This window comes from Schistocerca nitens, chromosome 8 (genome assembly GCF_023898315.1).
Source record: "Schistocerca nitens isolate TAMUIC-IGC-003100 chromosome 8, iqSchNite1.1, whole genome shotgun sequence".
Taxonomy (NCBI): domain Eukaryota; kingdom Metazoa; phylum Arthropoda; class Insecta; order Orthoptera; family Acrididae; genus Schistocerca; species Schistocerca nitens.
Window position 1 is genome coordinate 130,253,002 of NC_064621.1, and position 24,712 is coordinate 130,277,713.

A 24,712-nucleotide genomic window follows, 5' to 3' on the forward strand; every position below is an offset into this window, starting at 1 on the left:
AATATTAGAAACATAATTACTGTTCTATATAGGAGTAATCATACGTAACAACCTTAATGTGAATGTGCATGTAAAACTAATCGTAGCAAAAGCAGATGCCGGGCTGAGATTCATACCCTTAACAGGATGGACTAACAGAGTAGAAGGTCCCACTAAGAGGGACGCATATCTTCACAGGCTCGATACCGTCGCAGATACGCTCAACTATCTCTGACGTAGATGCTACAACAGAGGCATTATGTTCGAAGAAATTTCGGGCTTGCAACCGGTCGTCTTCATCTACACTGGGCAGCTGCCAGCCATCATCAGGTGAGCCACCGAATACTTCGATGCTCAGTCAAAATGTCGCAGAGTGTAGTTGGCGATGACTGGCTGCAAGTACGATCTTTTTTTTTAAAATAGTCAGGTAGCCGCGAAAATTTTAAAATTTAACACGAGACGTTGCGCATCACGGAGTGATTGTTCCTGATGTTGCTCATTACGAGTTTGCGGAGACTAAACATCTAAGGTCCTATTCACCCCCATGACGGAATCAGAATACTCCATCTGTCTGCGGCTGAGGTAAAGTGCAGACGTAATAGGGTTTTCTAAATGCATGTATAGCGTGTATCTGACGCGGTACCTGGGTACCACCTAGTATTTACCTAGTGGGCTGTAGGAAACCGCCTAAAAACCACATCCTCGTCGTTAATGCCCTGGACGACTTTAAGCTTCCCCGTTCCGAAAACGGGTGCTCCAACGTGCATTGCTATCCAGGTGGGTGCATAGAGTTTTACTGTTGAGATTCTGAAAGCGTATATTCCTGGAAGAGTCGGAAAACATATTACTTCCTCCCACATACGTCTCGCGAAATTACCACGACGAAAACTGGGAATATGACAGCTGATATGGAGCTTAATCGAGGCTTGGAACAGGGAAGGTTTGAAAAGATATCGGTACCAGATGTACTACTGACAGCCTTGGGAGAGCCAGTCCTGACAAAACTCTACCATCTGGTGAGCAAGATGTATGAAACAGGCGAAATACCCTCAGACTTCAAGAAGAATATAATAATTCCAATCCCAAAGAAAGCAGGTGTTGACAGATGTGAGAATTACCGAACAATCAGCTTAATATGCCACAGCTGCAAATTACTAACACGAATTCTTTACAGACGAATGGAAAAACTAGTAGAAGCCGACCTCGGGGAAGATCAGTTTGGATTCCGTAGAAATACTGGAACACGTGAGGCAATACTGACCTTACGACTTATCTTAGAAGAAAGATTAAGGAAAGGCAAACCTACGTTTCTAGCATTTGTAGACTTAGAGAAAGCTTTTGACAATGTTGACTGGAATACTCTCTTTCAAATTCTAAAGGTGGCAGGGGTAAAATACAGGGAGCGAAAGGCTATTTACAATTTGTACAGAAACCAGATGGCAGTTATAAGAGTCGAGGGACATGAAAGGGAAGCAGTGGTTGGGAAGGGAGTAAGACAGGGTTGTAGCCTCTCCCCGATGTTATTCAATCTCTATATTGAGCAAGCAGTAAAGGAAACAAAAGAAAAATTCGGAGTAGGTATTAAAATCCATGGAGAGGAAATAAAAACTTTGAGGTTCGCCGATGACATTGTAATTCTGTCAGAGACAGCAAACGACTTGGAAGAGCAGTTGAACGGAGTGGATGGTGTCTTGAAGGGAGGATATAAGATGAACATCAACAAAAGCAAAACGAGGATAATGGAATGTAGTCGAATTAAGTCGGGTGATGTTGAGGGTATTAGATTAGGAAATGAGACACTTAAAGTAGTAAAGGAGTTTTGCTATTTGGGGTCGAAGTAGAGAGGATATAAAATGTAGACTGGCAATGGCAAGGAAAGCGTTTCTGAAGAAGAGAAATTTGTTAACATCGAGTATAGATTTAAGTGTCAGGAAGTCTTTTCTGAAAGTATTTGTATGGAGTGTAGCCATGTATGGAAGTGAAACATGGACGATAAATAGTTTGGACAAGAAGAGAATAGAATCTTTCGAAATGTGGTGCGACAGAAGAATGCTGAAGATTAGATGGGTAGATCACATAACTAATGAGGAGGTACTGAATAGGATTGGGGAGAAGAGGAGTTTGTGGCACAACTTGACCAGAAGAAGGGATCGGTTGGTAGGAGATGTTCTGAGGCATCAAGGGATCACCAATTTAGTATTGGAGGGCAGCGTGGAGGGTGAAAATCGTAGGGGGAGACCAAGAGATGAATACACTAAGCAGATTCAGAAGGATGTAGGTTGCAGTAGGTACTGGGAGATGAAGAAGCTTGCACAGGATAGAGTAGCATGGAGAGCTGCATCAAACCAGTCTCAGGACTGAAGACCACAACAACAACAAACAACATGTACCCACCTTCATATTCCGTAAGATTGCTTACGGTTGTGGCTGCAGATGCAGACGTAAGGTCTAATAATAGACTATTTCCACATTTACTGGCTTAGTAAATGTCCACTTACGGTACGGATAACAGCGGCGACGCGTTGTGGCATGGAAGCAATGAGCCCTTGGTAGGACGCCGGAGAGAGTTGGACATCTGCACACACAAGTCACCTATTTCCCGTAAATTCCGTGGAGAGGGTGATGAACTCTGACGCCACATTCAGACACAGCCCAGATGTGTTCGATCGGGTTCAGATCTGGCGAGATGGAGTGCTAGCACATCAGCTGGAACTCGCCAGTGTGTGTCTCGAACCACTCCATCACATTCCTGACATGGCGAATTATCTTGTTGGCAAGTGCCACTGCCGTCAGGACACATGATCGTCATAAACGGCTCTATGTGATCAGCGTACGATACCCCTTGGCCGTTGCACGAGCTGCATTGGACCCACGGATGCCGACATGAATGTTCCCCAGTGCATAAGGGATCCGACGTCTGTCTCCTTCGCACAGTACAGGTGTCAATGAGCTGTTACCTGGAAGACCACGGATTTACGCCTTCCCATCGCCGTGATAAAGAACGTATCGGGATTCATTAGACCATCCAACGCTCTGCCACTGCGCCAACGTCCAATACCGATGGTCATTTGCCCATTTGAGTCGTAGTTGCTGATGTCGTGGTGTTACCGTTGGCTCATGGAAAGGTTGTCGGCTGTGGAGGCCCATCGTTGTCAGTGATCGGTGCACTGTGTGTTCAGACACACTTGTACTTTGCCCAGCATGAAAGTCTCATGTCAGATCCACCGTAGTTCACCACCTGCCCTGTTCTACCCATCTTACGACGTCCGACATCTGTAATGAGGGGTAGCCGCCCAACCCTACTATGTGTGGACGTCGTTTCACCTTGGTTTCGCCACGTGTTGAAGACACTCACCACAGGACTTCTCGAAAATCCGACAAGTTGTGTAGTTTCCGAAACACTCATGCCGAGCATCCGGGCCGTCACAAGCTGTCCTCGGTCAGACTCAGATAAACTGCACACCTTGCCCATTCCACACAGAAAGCTCACAGATACTACGTGCAGCGTGCGTGTGTCTGACTAGCAGTCATTCCTCGCCAGGTGACGCTGCTATTGCCTGGACGGATTTATATCGATAGTAGGTCGTTGGTGATAATGTTCTGGTTGATCATTGTTAACGGTTGCACTTTATCATTTTACTAAGGTAAACATGTTAACAAAGACGTTTCATTGTACATGTCTGTCTTCCATCTCGTCACGTCAACAATTTCCCCAGGTGGACAAGTAAGCGGTGAGTTGCTTTTTAATACATTTTCTCCAGTACAGGGCTATTACAAATGATTGAAGCGATTTCATAAATTCACTGTAGCTCCATTCATTGAAATATGGTCACGACACACTACAGATACGTAGAAAAACTCATAAAGTTTTGTTCGGCTGAAGCCGCACTTCAGGTTTCTGCCGCCAGAGCGCTCGAGAGTGCAATGAGACAAAATGGCGACAGGAGCCGAGAAAGGGTATGTCGTGCTTGAAATGCACTCACATGTCAGTCATAACAGTGCAACGACACTTCAGGACGAAGTTAAACAAAGATCCACCAAGTGCTAACTCCATTCGGCGATGGTATGCGCAGTTTAAAGCTTCTGGATGCCTCTGTAAGGGGAAATCAATGGGTCGGCCTGCAGTGAGCGAAGAAACGGTTGAACGCGTGCGGGCAAGTTTCACGCGTATCCCGCGGAAGTCGACGAATAAAGCAAGCAGGGAGCTAAACGTACCACAGCCGACGGTTTGGAAAATCTTAGGGAAAACGCTAAAGCAGAAGCCTTACCGTTTACAATTGCTACAACCCCTGACACCCGATGACAAAGTCAAACGCTTTGAATTTTCGGCGCGGTTGCAACAGCTCATGGAAGAGGATGCGTTCAGTGCGAAACTTGTTTTCAGTGATGAAGCAACATTTTTTCTTAATGGTGAAGTGAACAGACACAATGTGCGAATCTGGGCGGTAGAGAATCCTCACGCATTCGTGCAGCAAATTCGCAATTCGCCAAAAGTTAACGTGTTTTGTGCAATCTCACGGTTTAAAGTTTACGGCCCCTTTTTCTTCTGCGAAAAAAACGTTACAGGATATGTGTATCTGGACATGCTGGAAAATTGGCTCATGCCACAGCTGGAGACCGACAACGCCGACTTCAACAGGATGGTGCTCCACCGCACTTCCATCATGGTGTTCGGCATTTCTTAAACAGGATGGATCGGTCGTGGTGGAGATCATGATCAGCAATTCATGTCATGGACTCCACGCTCTCCCGACTTAACCCCATGCGATTTCTTTCTGTGGGGTTATGTGAAAGATTCAGTGTTTAAACCTCCTCTACCAAGAAACGTGCCAGAACTGCGAGCTCGCATTAACGATGCTTTTGAAGTCATTGATGGGGACATGCTGCGCCGAGTGTGGGAGGAACTTGATTATCGGCTTGATGTCTGCCGAATCACTAAAGGGGCACATATCGAACATCTGTGAATGCCTAAAAAAACTTTTTGAGTTTTTGTATGTGTGTGCAAAGCATTGTGAAAATATCTCAAATAATAAAGTTATTGTAGAGCTGTGAAATCGCTTCAATCATTTGTAATAACCCTGTATATTCAAAGACGCCCTTCTGGTATCTGCCTCTGGCCTTAACAAACAATTCAGACGGAAAAACAATTATCCACCCATACTGCAAGATAGCGCTCACAAGAAAAACTAATCGTTTCTTCCAGTCTCGTCCACTTGGTGAAACTAACGACTGCTACGTGGCTGTCATGGCGAAAGAACTTCATTTTTGCGAAAGTTATCGGATTAGATGTAAGAACAGTTAGTGTCTCTAGAACATCGCTAAAAATTCGCAGTATGCTCTCCCGTCCCGCTCGGGCCCAGTACATATTAAATACGGGCTGGGAATATATATTTATGAGAAGTATAATTTATCATCGTATCTAGTAGTTAACTGCCTACTGAATTAAAAAAAATTACCTTGCCTCAAGGTCATCGTACTACAACTTGTTTGGTAACCTTTCCAAATCTCCACATTCACTTCAGTAAATTTGCTACTTCCAATGCAAAGTTAACAAGCCCTCGTTGACAATTAATGAACCTGTCTTTCAGCTACTTGAGGTTTTCATATCTTTCGTTTCTCTTCTCAGTTCCTCGCCTCTCTTTCATAATTCATATCAGTACTTGATTGTAACATTAATTTGTAACACCGCATTTCAAATTCATGCGGTCCACTCCGCACATGTTTTCCTAGGATCCACTTCCTGATTTCCCTCCAACTCAGTCATCCAGATTTACTGTTCCAGAAACATCTTCCTCATTTCCATGTCGTTATTCTGTAATAGTACTCTCTTGTTCTAGAGTGGGTTGATTTTTGTGGGTAACTCTCCTTCAAGTGTCTCTTTTGCTTGAGTCACCTTCTGTAAACTTACTCTGTTTTCTAGGATGGATAACTCATCCATCCCGTGGAAAATCATAAAGTTTTCATTATTACCTCGAAAACAATATTGTTATGTGATATGACTCAGGAGTTTTACATGTAGATATCTGCAGTACTTGTACACCTTGCCACAGTACCGTAGCATGCCGTGACAAACGCCAGAACAAGATGGCAGAGTCAATTTCCACTTTGACGATGCGTTGTGCCGTTTTGGTTTACTACTCTAGCGACGCTGAGATGTAAGTGTGCACCATGACTGCAGACATATACCTGCAAACAGACAAAAATTAATTGTCCAGATTAATTTCTTTCGAATGGATATTAAAACTTTTGACTACTTGGAGTTGAGATCATTTCGCATTAAACTTATTTTCCAAAGTGTACAGCTATTTCATTTTTTTTTCCATTTGTGTTTCAAATATGTACCCACATACTACATGTATGTACAAGGGCCGTTCAATAAATAATGCAACGCATATATTTCTCGGCCAGTTTCGGTAGAAAAAATTGCTGAATTTGTTGTGGGACGTCGTGTGATATTCCGGCTTCAGCCCCTATAGTTTCATTAAGTTCTAGTAAGTACCGGCGCTATACATAGCCTTCAAAATGGCGTCTGCAACAGATGTTCGTTACAAGTAGAGAGCAGTTGAAAGCTTCCCCTCTCCTCTACATCTCTTTTGTTACGCAATCTTCCCTTCTACAATAACCTATGAAACCTTCCATTAGGATTTCTATCTCTTACTTAATAATAACAAATGAAATCTTTCCTTTGAAATTAATTCTCTTTCTCAATAATAATAAGTATTTGTATTCGTTGTTACAGGTTGTACATCTGTGTTCATTTGAACATCCTCAGAGGACAGTAATCGTGTCACCTCTTCCGTTGTTTCGGAATTTTCGTCAATAAAACTGTTTTATTTACTACGCAGATTGTGTAGCTGTGTACCGTTTGAATCTGTTTCGGCACGTGATGGAGTCACACTGTTTGACTGCATTATAGTGGTTTCGTTACTGAAACTATTATGTCTGCTACACGTAATTTGTGGCTGTGTAGTGTCTGTTGTATTTAAAAACAAATTATTTTGCACTAATGTCTCATTATCAGTTAGCATTTCTGAAGTTGATTGTTCGTTCAAAAGATTCCATATTATTACTACTCTCGAATGTCTGTTCACGTAAAGTTTCACTATCAGGTTTTTCACACGTTTTATTTCTGTCTATTCGTGAAAAGAATTTCTCGTCAGTATTTTCTACTTTGAGAACGAGTAATTATGCTGCGGAACATTGTCTATAATCAGCACACGCAACAACATATATCACTGTTCAAAGCGGATTCAACACTGAACAAACACTTTTCAACGCAGAATCAATAGAGCAAACAGAATTTCCGATGGGCTATGAATTAAAGGTATACGCTTTAGTATAAGCGTTGCGCTACTTAACACTAGCTTATTCATACAATTGTCAGAGTCAGTACATTCATTTTCACTGTACATTCACTACAGAGTCTTACTGATTCAATGTCGACAAGTGAAACCTTCCCGTCTCCTCTATATCTCTTTTGTTACACAACCTTCCCTTCTACAATAACCTATGAAACCTTCCCTTAGGATTTCTATCTCTTGCTTAATAATAACAAATGAAATCTTCCCTTTGAAATTAATTCTCTTTCTCAATAATAGTAAGTGCAATCTTCGCATACAAATTCAAACGATGCTTATTAAATGTGATTTGCTGATTATTTCGACGAAACATAGAATGTGTCGTCGTCGTGGCCCTCAGTCGTTTCCTGCAATAAAACTGTTCCTTACCTTTTTTACTGTTACTAGATCGCCATCTGACTGCTACATCGAACTGCGACATGAATGTACTTACTCTGTTTTACTATACTCTGTTAGCTGCTGGTGGGCTGTCATAATAATTGCTTGTATTTATTACCAAAACTGACGTTATTCTTTAATAGCAAAGCTGACGTTATTCTTTAATTAATTTGACTGAAGTTACGTAATTCATAGTTAAACTTTTTCTTGACAACAATACATTTTTGCAAAGTATTACGTTGATGGTTTTTGGGATGGATTATAATCAGTAATGCAATATTTCTGGCAAAAATTAATTATATTCTGAAAACGATTCTTCAAATGTTTACTATTCGTAATGAAATGATTTTACAAATGTTCAAATGGAACTTACTTTTTACAATAATCTTACAACTAGCAATGCGCAAACATACGTTCAGTAGTCTTGAGTTTCTCAAAAAATTAATTCAATAATATTAGTTCCTCTTATGATAATAATTAGCTGATGTCTCTGTACATCCGTTTATAATCTCTTGTAAATCATAACTGGTGGCTGGCAGGCACACCGCTCCTCTCAACCTCTCGCTTCAGTCCTGCTACCGACTCGCTTCACATCTCGCTTACTACTGACTTCCTACGAACGCTAATGTGCGGTCTCTCCCGCCAACAATGCTTTCTGGTGCAGACAATCCCTGCTACCATTACAAAATGTATCAATGCGCGGTCTTTCCCGCTCTTTTCTTAAAATGTTTCCATACGCGCTCTCTCCCGCCCTTTTTAAAATTATATCAATGTGCGGTTTCTCCCGCCAACAATACTTTGGAGCAGAGATTCCCAGCTACCACAATTATTTCCAAAATGACAAATATTAATTATTCCTACTTAATCCTATTAATAAAATATAAACATCTTTCATAAATTGTGGTTTGACAATACACAATAGAAATATACACGTCTTACACAGTCTTTGAGTTTATTTTGGTGGAAAAGCAGAATACCGCAGTTATTCATTCGTAGGCGCCTGTGGTAATCGAAAGCACGGTGAGTCGTTGGGCAGGACGTGTGTCATCATCGCAACAATGTCGCGCAAACTTGTCCGATCTCCTGCGTGCCCGCCGGTCGCACACAGCTATGGCTCCTGCAGTATGTTCGTCACCATAAAAATGCAAACGAATTTCTCTTTCTCCATGACAACGCCAGGTCTCACACAAATATGCGCTCCCGTGAGGAGCTCACAAAACTTCACTGGACTCTTCTTCCTCACCCGCCTTACATCCCGGATCTAACACCTTCCGACTTCCATCTGTTTGCCCCAACGAAGGATTCACTCCGCGAGAAGCAGTACGTGGGTTATGGGCTGGGCATTGATGCAGCAAGATGGCTCCAACTACAGCCCCTGACAGTAATGTAGCGTAAGGCCGTCGCTCTGAACGGAGATTATATTCAAAAATAGGTTTGTTTCCAAAAGAGTGAGGAATAATATGGTGCACTGGAATCCTGATTAAAACCAACCTGCTTTGAGAAAAAAACGTGTTGCAGAATTACTTATTAAACTCCTCTCGTATCTGTGAGTGTGGAACATAGAGGCCAGTTTTTCTGCACGGCCCGTAATTGTTGTAGGCTGCTGTATAACAAATTGAAATGGTCAAATCATAGTATTATACTAGTTTTTTTGGGCTGTGATTCTGATCATCAGCCTGTAGCAACTGATCCGTCGAAATAGCGGTCATATTCCAGGGATACATTGGTTCTTTCACATGAAATTAATTAATTACCGTTTGTTTGTCTCAGGTGTAACTTTTATACAAATAAACCGATTTTCTCGCAACTGTTACGTGAGTGTGAGGAACACATTAGAACGAATTTGTGCTCTTCTATTGTTCACACTCGCACTATAAAGGGAGTTCATAGCGGACACTGGTGTAAGGCGACGGTGTTAAGGGCTAATGATTTTTGATAAAATAATTGTTAAGGCTATTTTTCATTCTTGTTATATATTAAGAGCATTACCTTTTGTTGTATTGTACCTAGTTTTCAAATAATCACAATTTTTGACAGCTTTAAAAGTTGTTGCATAACAATCGTCTTGCCCCAGTACGACTAGCTACTGGGACAATACATTTTTCACCACAACTCAAGGTACCAATCCTGATAAAATTTCTACGTACTTTTACTCGTAGAAAGTGTGAGACAAAAACTTAAAATTTTTAACTTTCGTATGTAATTTGTACTGAACTGTAGATAACAAAGGAATCGTTGTGTTGAAGATTAGTATACCTCAGTATTTATCGTTAACACTCAAATTACCCTCCTTCAAACACTGCTAAAAGAATAAGGACTTTCGGCCTCTGCCATTTTCCACTGAGTAATATTTGAGAACCTGGTATGTTCCTAAATTATACATTCATCTTACACAAATTAACTACACAACAAAACATCATTGCGTCCTCTATCGTTTACATGAAAAGAACTGAAATGTTCCACCGGTTGCGAAAACAAAGCGGAAACAATCATAGATGACGTCATCCTGGGTGCTTTTCATTGGACTCTGAGAGCTTCAGTAACGTGTACGCTCTCCGTGAGCGTTAATTATTGCCTGACGCCTACGTGGAATGCTTCGTATTAAGTCTACGGATGTCACCCTATGGTATCCTGCCCCATTCGTCAACGAGAGCCGATGAGCATTCTTGGAGAGCCTGTGGTGGTGCAGGACGACCACGAACACGCTTATCAAGCAGGTCCCACACGATTGGTATAGGTCGGGAATCACTGTCGGCCATTCCATTATTTCAGTGTGCAGGCTTCGCAAGACATCACTGCTTACGTCACTTGAGCCCTGGCATTAGAAGGAATTCAGAGTCACCACCATATGCAGCAGCTACCACACGTTCCAGTAGGATATGTTCGATGTACTGCATGGCCTTAAGGCCATCAGGAACAACAAGATCCGTATGGCTATCAACACTGTGCCTCGTCACAACATCAAAGAACCTTGGAAATTTGTCGACTTCGTGGGCAACATTTGGCAGGTACCGCCAAAGAACATGTTTTTTGCTCGAGTGTCATATCATTTCTGGAAACCCAGAATCTACTCTGTAGGAATCAACATGGATCCCGGAAACAGCGATCGTGTGAGAATCAACTCGCTTTATTTGTTCATGAGACCCAGAAAATATTAGATACAGGCTCTCAGGTAAACGCCATTTTCCTTTCAGAAGGCGTTCGATAGAGTTCCGCACTGTCGCCTGATAAACAAAATAAGAGCCTACGGAATATCAGATCAGCTGTGTGGCTGGATTGAACAGTTTTTAGCAAACAGAACACAGCACGTTGTTCTCAATGGAGAGGTCTACAGACGTTAAAGTAACCTCTGGCGTGTCACAGGGTTGTGTTACGAGACCATTGCTTTTCACAATATATATAAATGACCTAGTAAATAGTGTCGTAAGGTCCATGCGGGTTTTCGCGAATGATTCTGTAGTATACAGAGAAGTTGCAGCATTAGAAAATTGCAGCGAAATGCAGGAAGATCTGCAGCGGATAGGCACTTGGTGCAGGGAGTGGGAACTGAACCTTGACATAGACAAATGTAATGTATTGCGAATACATAGAAAGAAGGATCCTTTATTGTATGATTATAGGATAGCGGAACAAACACTGGTAGCGTTACTTCTGTAAAATATCTGGGAGTATGCATACGAAACGATTTGAAGTGGAATGATCATATAACATTAATTGTTGGTAAGGCGGGTGCCAGGTTGAGATTCATTGGGAGAGTCCTTAGAAAATGTAGTCCACCAACAAAGGAGGTGACTTGCAAAACACTCGTTCGTCCCATAATTGAGTATTGCTCATCAGTGTGGGATCCGTACCAGGTCGGGTTGATAGAGGAGATAGAGAAGATCCAAAGAAGAGCGGCGCATTTCATCACAGGGTTATTTGGTAAGCGTGATAGCGTTACGGAGACGTTTAGCAAACTCAAGTGGCAGACTCCGCAAGAGAGGCGCTCTGCATCACGGTGTAGCTTGCTGTCCAGGTTTTGAGAGGGTGCGTTTCTGGATGAGGTATCGAATATATTGCTTCCCCCTACTTATACCTCCCGAGGAGATCACGAATGTAACAGAGATTCGAGCGCGCACGGAGGCTTTCCGGCAGTCGTTCTTCCCGCGAACCATACGCGAGTGGAACAGGAAAGGAAGGTAATGACAGTGGCGCTTAAAGTGCCCTCCGCCACACACCGTTGGGTGGCTTGCGGAGTATAAATGTAGATGTAGATACCGCTCACCATGGGTCTCTGTACACGAGCACGTTTCGCCAGTGACGATGTTGCCACTGAAGTGGTGCTGTAAGGTGGTGTCGTGCTAAGCTAGGTACTTGAACAGGACATCTGGGTCGTAAGGCGCTTTCTTGTAACCTGATCATTAAAATGTAATCGGAGATAGCAGGTCCAGTTGTCCTTGTGAGTTCGTCTTGCAGTGCTCTGGCGGTGTGCATAAGACTCCGCAACGCAGGGACGTCACTTATAGGTCTTCAAGTCGCGTTGTAATATCTCAGCCACCTACTCCAACTCAGCTTCTGCATTGACCTGCCTCCCTGTAACGTGTCCACAGCCTATGTGCGACACATGAAGAGGCATTGGCATCTGCCACAACGTGACCGGAAGTCCATCCTATTCGTATCGAACAGACCACCCCTGCTACTTGGACTGCATTTGAATACAACGACCACAAATGACAAAAGCCATTTGCGTACCTCACTAGAAAACACTGAGACATAGATTCTCACTTGCTTCTGAGAGGTCACTCGACACTTTAATGCAGGGTCTGTCACACACGGAAAATCGCGCGCGAGCAAAGGGAGGTGCAGAAGACCGTTTGCACGTTGCATCGGCTTAATTCGCCTCAACTCGGCATGCATGGTAAATCGCAGGACAGTTATTAGAATAGTGGAACAACCTACTCCGAAAATCGCGAAGATTTCCGAATGTCCATTTAAATGGCAATGGAAACTTTTTTTTGTTAGTTGTAGCGATAAAGCTAAATGTATAATCTGCGATGCAGTAATTACGTGTACAAGGAAATCGTCTGCCAAAAGACACTACAGCAAATTACATTCAGAAAAGTATAGTGAAATCATAGGGGAAGCTTGGGCGGAAGAATTAAGGAAGTTGCAAACCCTTGCAGAAGAGAATTCTATATCCAAAAATAAAGTTTGTACCAGTGCTTGGCATGTTTATTTTGGTTGCGGCCTAGAGTTTTTTACATTCCTCTGAAACGCGTATTGGTTTTCGTTTCGCTTTTACAGTTCCTGACACAATCTTTATTCTCTAATTTATGGCGAGAAGATGAAGGGCGATGAAAAAGGACTCTTAGGCCTAGTTATTGTTGTTCTGGTTTTAGGAAGACCTGAGAAGCCGTTTATGGAAGGAAGGGCCATTAATAAAGAATATTTTATTGAAATGTAGTGGAGACAATGAATCCCGCATTAGCTCCCGCATTATGAATTAGGCCCACGAAAGAGCCTTCACTTAGGGGGACAATACTATGGTTCACCTGATGTAGGCGTCCGTAGTGCGTCAAATTTGTCCCTGTGATAAGACCTGACGACTTTGGGGTATTCTTCGGAAAACGGCCAACGCCGGGCAAGAGTGTGGACAGTGCTGGGAGACGCAGGTCTCAGACAATAGCCTCTCGTCCAACCTTTTTGTCTTCTCGCGGACTCTGTAGTCAGGCTAGCTATTTAACAAAAGGTGCAGATTGGTCAACGGATCTGTGACGCCAAATGAACACTGGAGGTCTCTTTACCAGAGGATTGGCTCTCGCATCTTTTTGGAGGGAAAGTAATGGCGAGGCAGCTTTGAACAAGGAAGAATAGAGGAGTCAATGGTGGGGCGCCATAAAATGATCTTCACCTCGTGCAAATAGGCAGATCGTCTATGATTTTCTCATGTGCTGTGCTGGGTCCTATTCCATCGGCAAGTGCTGTACTGTTTCACAGCCTGTCACCCCAAGACCCTTCAGCACACGTGACGAAACGAATTGTGGTGGGCATGACTGCATCTTCGCCATTTTAGGAGATCGGATATTAGAATCGCTTCAGTAGTCAGGACACGTACTTGCAGCCAGTCGGTGGGCGCCCAGACTCATGGCTCATCTAACGAACGGTCAGCCATTGTAGGCAACAAATAGACCATACAACCATACGGTACTATGTCAGAACGAGCGAGCAGCTAAATCAAACCTCCTCTTTTAAATTTGCCATGCCTTAGCTTCTGGCGAATCTTTGTGTTCAGCGTTGTAAAATAACATTTTTAAAATTATTTATATTTTGTGATTAATTAAGATTCGGAAAGTTCGTTTTTATGGTAGTAAACAGGTAGTTAAAATTCGCTTCCGTTCTTATTCTATTAGTGAATAATTTCCGTACCATTTGCAATAAAGAAATTCAATAGTAAAATTACGACTTTTTTCAAATCCGTTCTTCACAACACACCAGCAATGGATCTTAAGATTGCGTCTCGATTAGGACCATGTCTGAATCAGTATGTGTGAACAAACGTGCGCCTTCAACGACGTGATGTGCGACGACTGTATGAATAAACCGACGGATGTTGAGCTCGAAAGGTGGAAAATGTTCTTCCTTGACTGACCGGAAAATGCGTATCACATCACTCAAGTGCAAAGTTAAACTAAATGTTAAACGGTTTTCACCTGAGGATGAACCCACTAGGTCCAAAATGCATCGTGTAACTTAATACTACAAAAAATTGGGCCTGGAGACGTTTGAATAAAAACTTTCTATGTAAGTGAGAAATGTTCAAAAATGGTTCAAATGGCTCTGAGCACTATGGGACTTAACATCTGAGGTCATCAGTCCCCTAGAACTTAGAACTACTTAAACCTAACTAACCTAAGGACATCACACACATCCATGCCCGAGGCAGGATTCGAACCTGTGAGCGTAGTAATACTGTGGTATCAGAATACCTCCTTAAGTTTTGGACAGAAATAAGTTATGTGCAAAAACAGATACATTCTTTTATGATTCTCTTGACAAGCATGAGATTTGGTACTTAAAGTATTTTCGATTCTATATCTTCAAATGTTATTTGAAGCTGTTACTAAAAATCTTTCGTCGAACTACTAGAGAGCAGTGATTGCAAAAAATTGTTTATTTATGGACATTTTTCTAAAATTCTAAGATTTGAGCTATTCGTCATCTTTGCACCAACTTCCTGGCTGACAACTGAACGTCGTCTTCTAGTTAGTTTCTTATTGCTACAATTGCGGCGTTCCGGACTACAAAAGGAAAGAAAACAGAAAGTCATAGATGAACACCACATTCTTAAATCAATATTTAACGCAAAACACAGTGTAAGGCGGCAAGAATTTGCCCCATACATGTTATATTCTGTATATTCTTTTCGATTTATTTTAATGTTAGAACATTGTTTACAATTCACAATCGGATTATTAATAATTTATTTGGGCTATAGTGGCTACTATTACATACTAACAATTTTTGTAGTACTGCATGTCTAGGAGTTAATTAGAGCAGAACACTGACAGAAACGCTGTTGTCCCTCATAAACTGCTATTTTCTAAAGAGTGGTTGCGAAAAGAATAGTTGCAAAAAACTTCCTGGCAGATTAAAACTGTGTGCCGGATCGAGTCTCGAACTCGGGACCTTTGCCTTTCGCGGGCAAGTGCTCTACCAACTCAGCTACCCAAGCACGACTTACGATCCATCCTCACAGCTTTAATTCCGCCCGTACCTCGTCTCGTACCTTCCAAACTTTACAGAAGCTTTTCTGCAAACCTTGCAGAACTAGCACTCCTGGAACAAAGGATTTTGCGGAGACATGGCTTAGCCACAGCCTGGGGGATGTTTCCACAATCTTTCTAGCCCCAGGCTGTGGCTAAGCCATGTCTTCGCAAAATCCTTTGTTCCAGGAGTGCTATTCTGTATGGTTTGCAGAAAAGCTTCTGTAAAGTTTGGAAGGTACGAGACGAGGTACTGGCGGAATTAAAGCTGTGAGGATGGATCGTAAGTCGTGCTTGGGTAGCTGAGTTGCACAGTCTGCGTTCGGCAGGGCAGCAGTGCGCACCACGCTCAGCCGTCCACGCCGCTGCGCGCGCCGAGTGTTTTGTTTACTTCCTCGTCACCGCGCTTCTCAGTCGAACAAGCTCTAATGGCCAACTCTTACAGGAAGAACACTCTTAAGTTCACATTCTCAAATGAATACGCACGACCCAAAGCACTGGCCGTCGAACGCTTCCTACGCGAAGACGTGAAGATCCCCCGTGACGAGCTCATCGGCATACACCTGTCGATCATTACCAACGTCGTTTATGTTAAGATGACTTCCGACGCTGCCTGCAACGAGATTATTCAAAGGACGCGACATGGACTAAAATTTCGGCACTCCGACGGAAACGTCGGGCCTGTGGATGTCGACCATGCAGGACTTGCCCTTCGGACGATCCGTGTATTCGAACGGCCTTTCGAGGTGAATGAAGATGTCATTGCGGCGCTAAGCCCGTTCGGAAAAGTCCAGAGCCACGTAGCCGAGACATGGGCACAGTTTACGACGTATCCTGTGCTTAATGGTGTGAGACAAGTCCGAATCGATCTCAAACGGCACGTTCTATCGTACATTTCTATCGGCGGCTGCCGTGCGGTGGTCATTTACGACGGACAACCTCGAACATGTTCCGGTTGTGGCAAAGAAGGCCACGTCCGTAATGAATGCCTGCAACGCCGCATCACACAACTAAGACCCGACGATACGAACATCGACAGAACCACGACCACCCTTCCAGTCACCTATGCGGCGACACTGCACGTCCAGCCCACACAAGACGCAGTTCATGAGCGTCTCTCTGGTCCGATAAACCCGGAGGCGTCCCAGCATCTTGACACCGGCGATGCCGCCCGTGAACATGTCCAACAGCCGGACACACCCACGCTAGAAGATCACAAGCATACCAATGAGAGTGTTCTGGAGAATGACGACCGCATCATTGCACCCGCGGCTTTTGTACCGGAACGACGTGAATCTCTTCCTTCCTCAGACACCGAAACTCATTGCCGAAAACAAAAGTCGCCCAAACGACGAAAAAAACGCCGCAAGACATCAGAATCGACCATTGAGCCCCCTCCGCAGGACGAAGAGATGGCGCATCACTCTGACGGAGAACACGATAACACTTTCTCCTCTGCCACGGAGACGCGTCATCCACAAGACGGTGAACCGTCCAACAGAGATCGTGCGCAAGTCCCGCGCCCAGAAGCCATGGAACATAGCACGCCTGGTGTCACCGACTCAATTGAGCCGATTCGGCCAGCGCTGCCACCTCTCGCCGATGTCAAACATTTCGGACATTTTTCATGGGCTGATGACACGGATTTCCCACCTCCATCTGATGCGGAAATGAGATCTGTTCCTCCGTTAGACCAACACTAAAATGGGGGAAGTTTCTACGTCGACTCCTGCGACTTCTATGGACTTCCAGCATCAGCCACAACAATCTTCACCAGCTACGAACCTATCGGCAGCACGGATCTCCCATCAGGCGTACCGAATAGCTACTATCAATACTAATAATATCGGCTCCCACGCTAAACTTCAACTGCTCCGTGACACGCTAAGAGCAGCGGACATCGACATCGCCCTGTTACAAGAGCTGAGGACAGCAACTTGGACTGGGTGTTACGGATATGAGACGTACGCCGCCCCTGCAGCTATGGAACACACAGGCGCAGCCATCCTCCTCCGAGAAGGGATTGCAGTTTCCGATGTCGCATACCTCCCAACAGCGCGAGGGGTGGCCAAACAGTTGAAGGACTCAAAATCATAAATCTCTACGCCCCATCGGGCACTGATAAACGGAGGGATCGCTCCCAGTTCCACGCAAAAGATATCACGCCTTTATTCCTCGGCCGATACGATCATCTCATCGTAGGTGGAGATTTCAACTGTGTTCTCGGGCGCACAGACCAATACCCCCATTTCACCACATGTCCGGAACTTCGCTTCCTCGTCCGCCGCCTTCGTCTCCTCGACACTTGGCGAGTGGTACACGGCGACCGCCCGGGGTATACACACATCACGAGCCACTCCGCCAGCCGACTTGATAGAATATACAACGCTCTAAAATCAGTTCTCCTCGACGCGGAACGATGGCCGTCTGCCTTTTCGGATCATGACATCTACATCTGTACCATGAACCTACGTCGACAATCTATATGGCGCAGTGCAGGACCTCGGAAACTCAATGTCACGCTACTGCGGGACCCTGAATGTCGACAACAGGTCACCGACACGTGGCACACCTGTGTTCAACGCATTATGCGTTACGAGACCACACTGCAGTGGTGGTTGCTGTGCGCTAAACCGGCCATCCGACGCACATTGACACACTATGGCAGAGCCAAAGCCAGGTGGAATCACCATACAACTGATTTCTACTATAGAGCTCTACGTGAACTCATGGATCAACCTCCGTCCCCGGATCGTCTAAAAGAAGCTCATCGCCTCAAGGCAAAGATTTTAACCTTGACCAGATGCCGTCTAGAGGGAGCCAAGATAGGATTAACGGTGAAGAACCTTCTATGCACCATATTGTTCAAAATGTTCGTCGACGCCGACAGGCTTTAACGACAACTTTAGACTTACCTGATGGACGACGGCTGACTTCGCAAGCTACCATTGTGGATGCATTCACAACGCACTATAGACTTATCTATCAAGAAGTACCTGCCGGTGCAGAGGCCATTGCTGAGGTTGCCCAGGAGACACTTGGTACACTAAACGCAGCAGCTGCAACCCTCCTGACTTCTGAAGTGACCACCGACGACGTCCAAGGCGCCGTGGCCAAGGGGTCTCTGAATCGATCTCCCGGCCCGGATGGTTTACCTCTCGTATTTTACAGAACCTTCCAAGATTTGATGATGCCACGATAGAGGGACATGTACTGGGAACTTTTGTCCGGCGCGGCGAACCCGCCACAAATGTTCATGGAAGGCTTACTTGTACCAGTCCCGAAATCCGCAGGAGGAACACGAGTCGACAGTTATCGGCCGATCACGTTACTCAATTCCGACTTCAAGATTTTCACACGTCTTCTAGCAGTGCGACTCAAACATGTCTTACGAGACATTGTTTCCCACGAACAAACATCTTTAGGCGGCGATCGTAATATACAGACAACTCTCAGTGAATATCGAGATGTGATCGCTGTGGCAACACACTCGCGACTGCCAGGCGCTTTAATCTCCATCGACTTCAAACAATCGTTTGACCGCGTCAATCATGCATTCCTCAACGCAGTGATGGACCGAATGGCAATTCCCCCGACGTTCACGCAAGTGATTATGCGGCTCCTTCGTGGAGCAACGTCCAGACTTCTCGCCAACGGCAGGCTTACAGAACCTATACGGATTGAACGCTCAGTACGGGAGGGTTACCATTTGTCGACGGTGCTTTATGCCATTGCGACGGAACCACTCATTTGCGGATTACGGCGAAGTTTGACAGGTATTCCACTCCGGGATCATATGTTCCGCTGCCGAGCTTACGCGGACGACTTGGCCCTCGTCGTACGTTCAGCGGCCGACGTACAAGCTGCGATACAGTGGATTACCCGTTACAGTGCAGAGGCAGGGAGCGCTATGAACGTGGCAAAATCATGCGCCATGAAGATCGGCCGCGGCCTTCCCGCAGACAGCGTAGTCCCATTTCAACTGGTGGACACCCTTCGTTGTCTCGGGTTGGTGTACACGCGAGACATTCGCCGCACCTGGGCGATCAATTTTCGGGCGCTGCTGCAACGCATCCGGGCCAACATACAAAATCACATACTACGCCCGCTGACTATGTGCCAGAGAGTCACCTTCGTCAATACCCATCTGGCAGCCCGGACAACCCATATAGCGCAGATTCTGCCCATCACTGCGACAATGGCGGCCAGATTACAGGCGGCTTTCGGCTATTTCATTTGTTCTGGACACATCTTCAAAGTCCAGTATGAAGCTCTCACCTTACCGAAGCGGGATGGTGGCCTCGATCTGGTTAATGTGAGTGCCAGGACTACGGCACTTTACACCAATACTATGCTCCGGTTATGGAAAAGCCAAAATGCTAGTTTTACTGGAATGTTGACCACCGAGCTCGCACCTGTTTCGAGACGCCCACCGACGTCTTTGACACACATCCCACCTCCGATGTCACATATCGGCCGTTTCTTTTTGGAGTACAGCTACATATGCACCGAGCTCCCCAGGACCAGGAAGACGACCACCCGCGACATCTACCGCCTTCTCCGAAAGTCTCCACCCCGCAACCCCGTCGAAACACGTCACCCCCAGGTTTCATGGCCTACAGTTTGGAAAACGATCCACCAACCATATCACACCACTGACACCACCTCTATGTGGTACCTTCTCGTGAACGGCAAGTATACCACAAGACATAAACTGCATCGCATCGCACTAGTGGACTCACCCCTGTGCCTCAAGTGCATTGTCGAAGATACAGATTTACATCGTTTTGAGTGTGGGCCAGCAGCAGCCGTTTGGACCCTCGTACAGAAGATTGTGGCTTTCTACCTCCGAGTACCACCACATCACGTTTCTCCTACCATGATGATATATCCCGACACGACCTACTTTCCATCGGCTAAGTGGCACGCCATCACATGGATCAGTAGCATGGCTGTCAACTACCTCTTCCGGGACGACATCGTCGAACCTGCGGACTTTTGGACACGCCTCCAAGTACATCACCACACCCTTCGCCGACATCGACACTATCGGGCCATTTTTGCGAACTATTTACAGAGTATTTTCACCAATCCGCCTCAAAGCTGGAATCTCAACGAACCGTGCCAGCCAAGACTGGACGATCCCACGTTCCCCTTCAATGGTCAATGATAGAATGCATTTTGTTCTGATGGCGAGCCAAAGTGGAGCATGGCGCGGAAAGTATTTCTATTTTATTTCACTTCTCTTTTCTCCTCCTCTTCTAAGTTTTTTTTTCTCCTTACACATGTTTATCCTTTTCACACATAGCTCTCTATTTGCAGCCTATTTGTTTTCTTTCTCCTGTGCTCCCAAACAAAAAAAAAAGTTGCTGCTGATGGTGAGACTGAATACTCATTTATGTTAACAAAAAAAAATAATAAAAATAAAAAAGAATAAAAAAGAAGGCCGTTGCGGAAATATAGCTACCTTTTATGTTTTCCGTTTTCAAAAAAAAAAAGTTGGTAGAGCACTTACCCGCGAAAGACAAAGGTCCCGAGTTCGAGACTCGGTCCGGCACACAGTTTTAATCTGCCAGGAAGTCTCATATTAGCGCACACTCCTCTGCAGAGGGGAAATCTCATTCCATAAAATGTATTCAGTGGGGGTGGACATTTACTGCCCTGAGAATGACCAGAGCAAGGGTGGCGGCAGTTTCCAACGCTGAAGGCCACAGAACCCACATAGAGTGGAAGTGTCGGCAGAAGGCTGCCCTCTAGTGGTCCGATAAAATTTTAGAATGGCATACTTTGCAGAAGAATGTTGGGGACGGAACGAGGAGAAAAGACGTCCTGTTTAGTGTGAGGGAATGTGCGGGGGTCAAAAAAGATGGTTACGAACTGACCTCCAAGGAATCTTCTCACTGGAAGGGTCGGGAAATGCTTCTCACCGAAAAGCAGAGACAAGTATTTCACTGGCGGACTAATAAGGATTTCGGAGGGGGAATGGAATCTTCCAGAAAATCTTCGGAAATGAGAATGGGCTTCAGGCGATTGGCTGGCAGATTCACGGCCCATGCAGTAGGAGGTAATGTTTTTGTAACAGCTGCTGGGATTCGTCACCTGAGCCCAAACAGACACTGTGTGTCTAGAAGGGAGTGGTCGTGTGGCATGGAGACAAACTTCCTTGTGCGGAAGTTCACCCCCGCTGAATACATTTTATGGAATGAGATTTCCCCTCTAGAGACTTTGGTGACGAGACCCATAGTGGAGAATCTGGCGGTTATATTTTAAGGAGTATTGATTTCGCCACAAGTAGTGTATGAAGTCGTTTCTCTGTGAACGGAGTTCTTATTCTGTTTCGTCGAGCGACGGTTCCCTACCTCTCTATGGAGTCCGACACACACTGAAGCGCTTCTTTATGGAAGCATAATTGGGTCTAATTTCTGTTCCTGGCTAATGAGTAAACAGAAATGAGGCGTGGTCTTTGTACTGAGGTAGTTTCACCCACAGCAGTTTGCAGATGGCATACTGTGTCCACTATGTAGGCAGAGAATTAAAGTACACCACGTATATCACCTGCACGGTGAAAGGGTAGACCATAGGTGAAATATAACTGCTCTCTGTACGGTAAAAAGTGATATGCGCATTTTGGTTCAGTGGATAGTGAAACACTCACAGTAAACGCGTCGCGCCCCATTTTTTAGGCCACTGAGCTTTTTATGAAGGTGTCAGTCATGGTGTAAGTCCCCTGTTTCACGCCACTGATCTGTATCAGGCATCTTTGTGTTCCTCGAATAAAAAGGGTGCCCGGTCTTAAGAAAGTCAAACATACGTTCTAGCAATCCCGAAGTTACAATTAGGGTAGAATCTGGCATTCTGTACTTCATATTTATAAGACATCTTGCACTCTACGCGTTTTTTTTTTTTTGAGAAAAAATCATTTACGGTATCTAAGTTGTGATTCAGTCTAGGAGCGTCCCGATAGGAATATTTGGTTTGATTTGCTGGACTGAAGTGAAGTAAAACCACAAACTGGTACTTCCTTTTATGGAAATCCCTAGGTGCAGGTTTTCAAAGGCAGGGTCGTTTTAATCATTTGTAGGCGTGAGAATTGCTCTGCGCAGACAGCACTAGACAACCACACATACGCACACTGTATGTTACAAACACAGCAGGGGTTTACAACGGAGAAATGTTTTCGTAGTGTGTGCTTCTTACCGTCCTTATGTTTCTGTGAACTGTTAGCCTAAAAATCTCAACGGTGAAAGTCCATTGGGACATGACGAGATATGCTTGTAGACAGAGTACGCTGACGGACGACATTATTATTTATGGACAGTTTATTCCCACAAAATGTATCATCTTGATGATGCCAAATGTTATACACTAACACAGTCTCGAAACGCATCCACCACAGTAACTGGTTAACTGTTCAGTTAGATACATGTACACTGTTAAAGCTTCAGCACTTCATTGTAATCACCCCCTGTTGTCAATACATTAATATAGTTCCCGACAGTTCTGATAGTATTCCCGCTCGATGCACTACACCCAGACTTTCACTGTTAACAATACCATGGACTGTTCTGTCATGGACTGACAGTTCAGCTCATGTCAGGCTCTCTATAATCTTGCCCTTTGGTGATAATGCGCCACTTTGTGGTTTCTAGTCACTTACAAAAGAATGTTACATTCGTTAATAATTACAAAGGTAACCAATCTGAATTTCTAGTACATTTCCTTCATGTACCCAATTTTTTCTGTTTTGTGTTTTACAGAAACACGAGGCTTTACTCTTTGACACCGTAACACTGTAACTTCAAGAAAAAATCACAGCTTTTTAAGAGAGCCGCCGTTTATCATCTATTTAACGATAGTTTAAACTTCAAATATTTTCTTTAAAAGTCAAAGTATAAGAAATTTAAGAACATCACTGCGATCGGAAAATTTCGAGCTTCATTATTTTCAGAACAGAATTTTGAAATATTCTAGAGTATGAACGTGAATGGTGCGCTGAAATCTTATATTAATTAACTTCCGAATTACGGAAATTTAAGCTTAATCAGTGTCATGAAAAACCAGTCTGCAAAGCTAACCAGTGATTGGTTCTTAGATTTAAATTCTCACTAAAGTATGTTTCTAAGGTAAAGATATTACGATTTCTTCAAATTCTGGCAATTCCTCGATTAATTAACTGTAAGCGAAAAGAGTTATCTGACAATGTTCATGGTTAGTAACAGTTTATCTACAATAATAATAATAGTAATAATAATAATAATAAACCCCGTGGAGACCCGGGAAAAGAATAGGCCTCCGGTATGTTCTGCCAGTCGTAAAAGGCGACGAAAATAACAAACCACTAATAGGGCTAACCCCCCTTTTTGTGTGATTAGTTGGTTCAGGACAGAACTAAAGAAGCCTCGGACAAGTGCCGTCATGGTCGGGGACGACGCTTGAACCCTATGCCCGCCCACAATGGTAACGACACTGCTAGCCAACTGGAAAATGATTTAAATCCAAATAGAGGTGTTTTGCGGGATATGCTTCCTGCAACCACCCTAGAAGGAAAACAAAGACAGAGGATGAGATGGTCAGATGAAGTTAATAGACACCTCATGTTCTGTTATTACCAAGCAACAACCCTAGGAACCAACACAACTGGATACAGATCACAAGTATACACACCATTTATTACCAGATACCCAGAATTAAAATTTTTACAGAACAACGACTAACTGATCAGATCCGTGTAATAATCAGGAATAACAGGATACCCCAGCCAGAATTAGAAAACATCAAACAACAAGTACAACAAATACTGGAACAAAATAATGTGCAATCAGAAGAAGAATAAAATACAGTAATGGACTGAAACATCCCAGAGCAAACAAACAAAGAACAACACGCATCAATTAAACAATCAGAGGAAAACGAAACCTTAAGACAGCCACCAGAACAAGTACAAATAGAACACGAAGTGACACACATGTTAGATATAGAAGAAACATTTCAGCTGAAATGTATAGAATACAAAGACACAAATACAGACATTATACCTTTCTTGCATAGACCACCAAATAACCCACAAGTCGAAACAACAATAAAAACTATCAACACAATCATACACAACAAAATAAATGAAAACACAACTATGGAAGAGTTACAACTACTGGTTTATATAGGAGCACTCACTACACTAAATATACACACCAGGCAGAGATCAGAAACAACCAACACAGAAGAAACCCACAAAACCAGCATGGCAACACAGGCTAC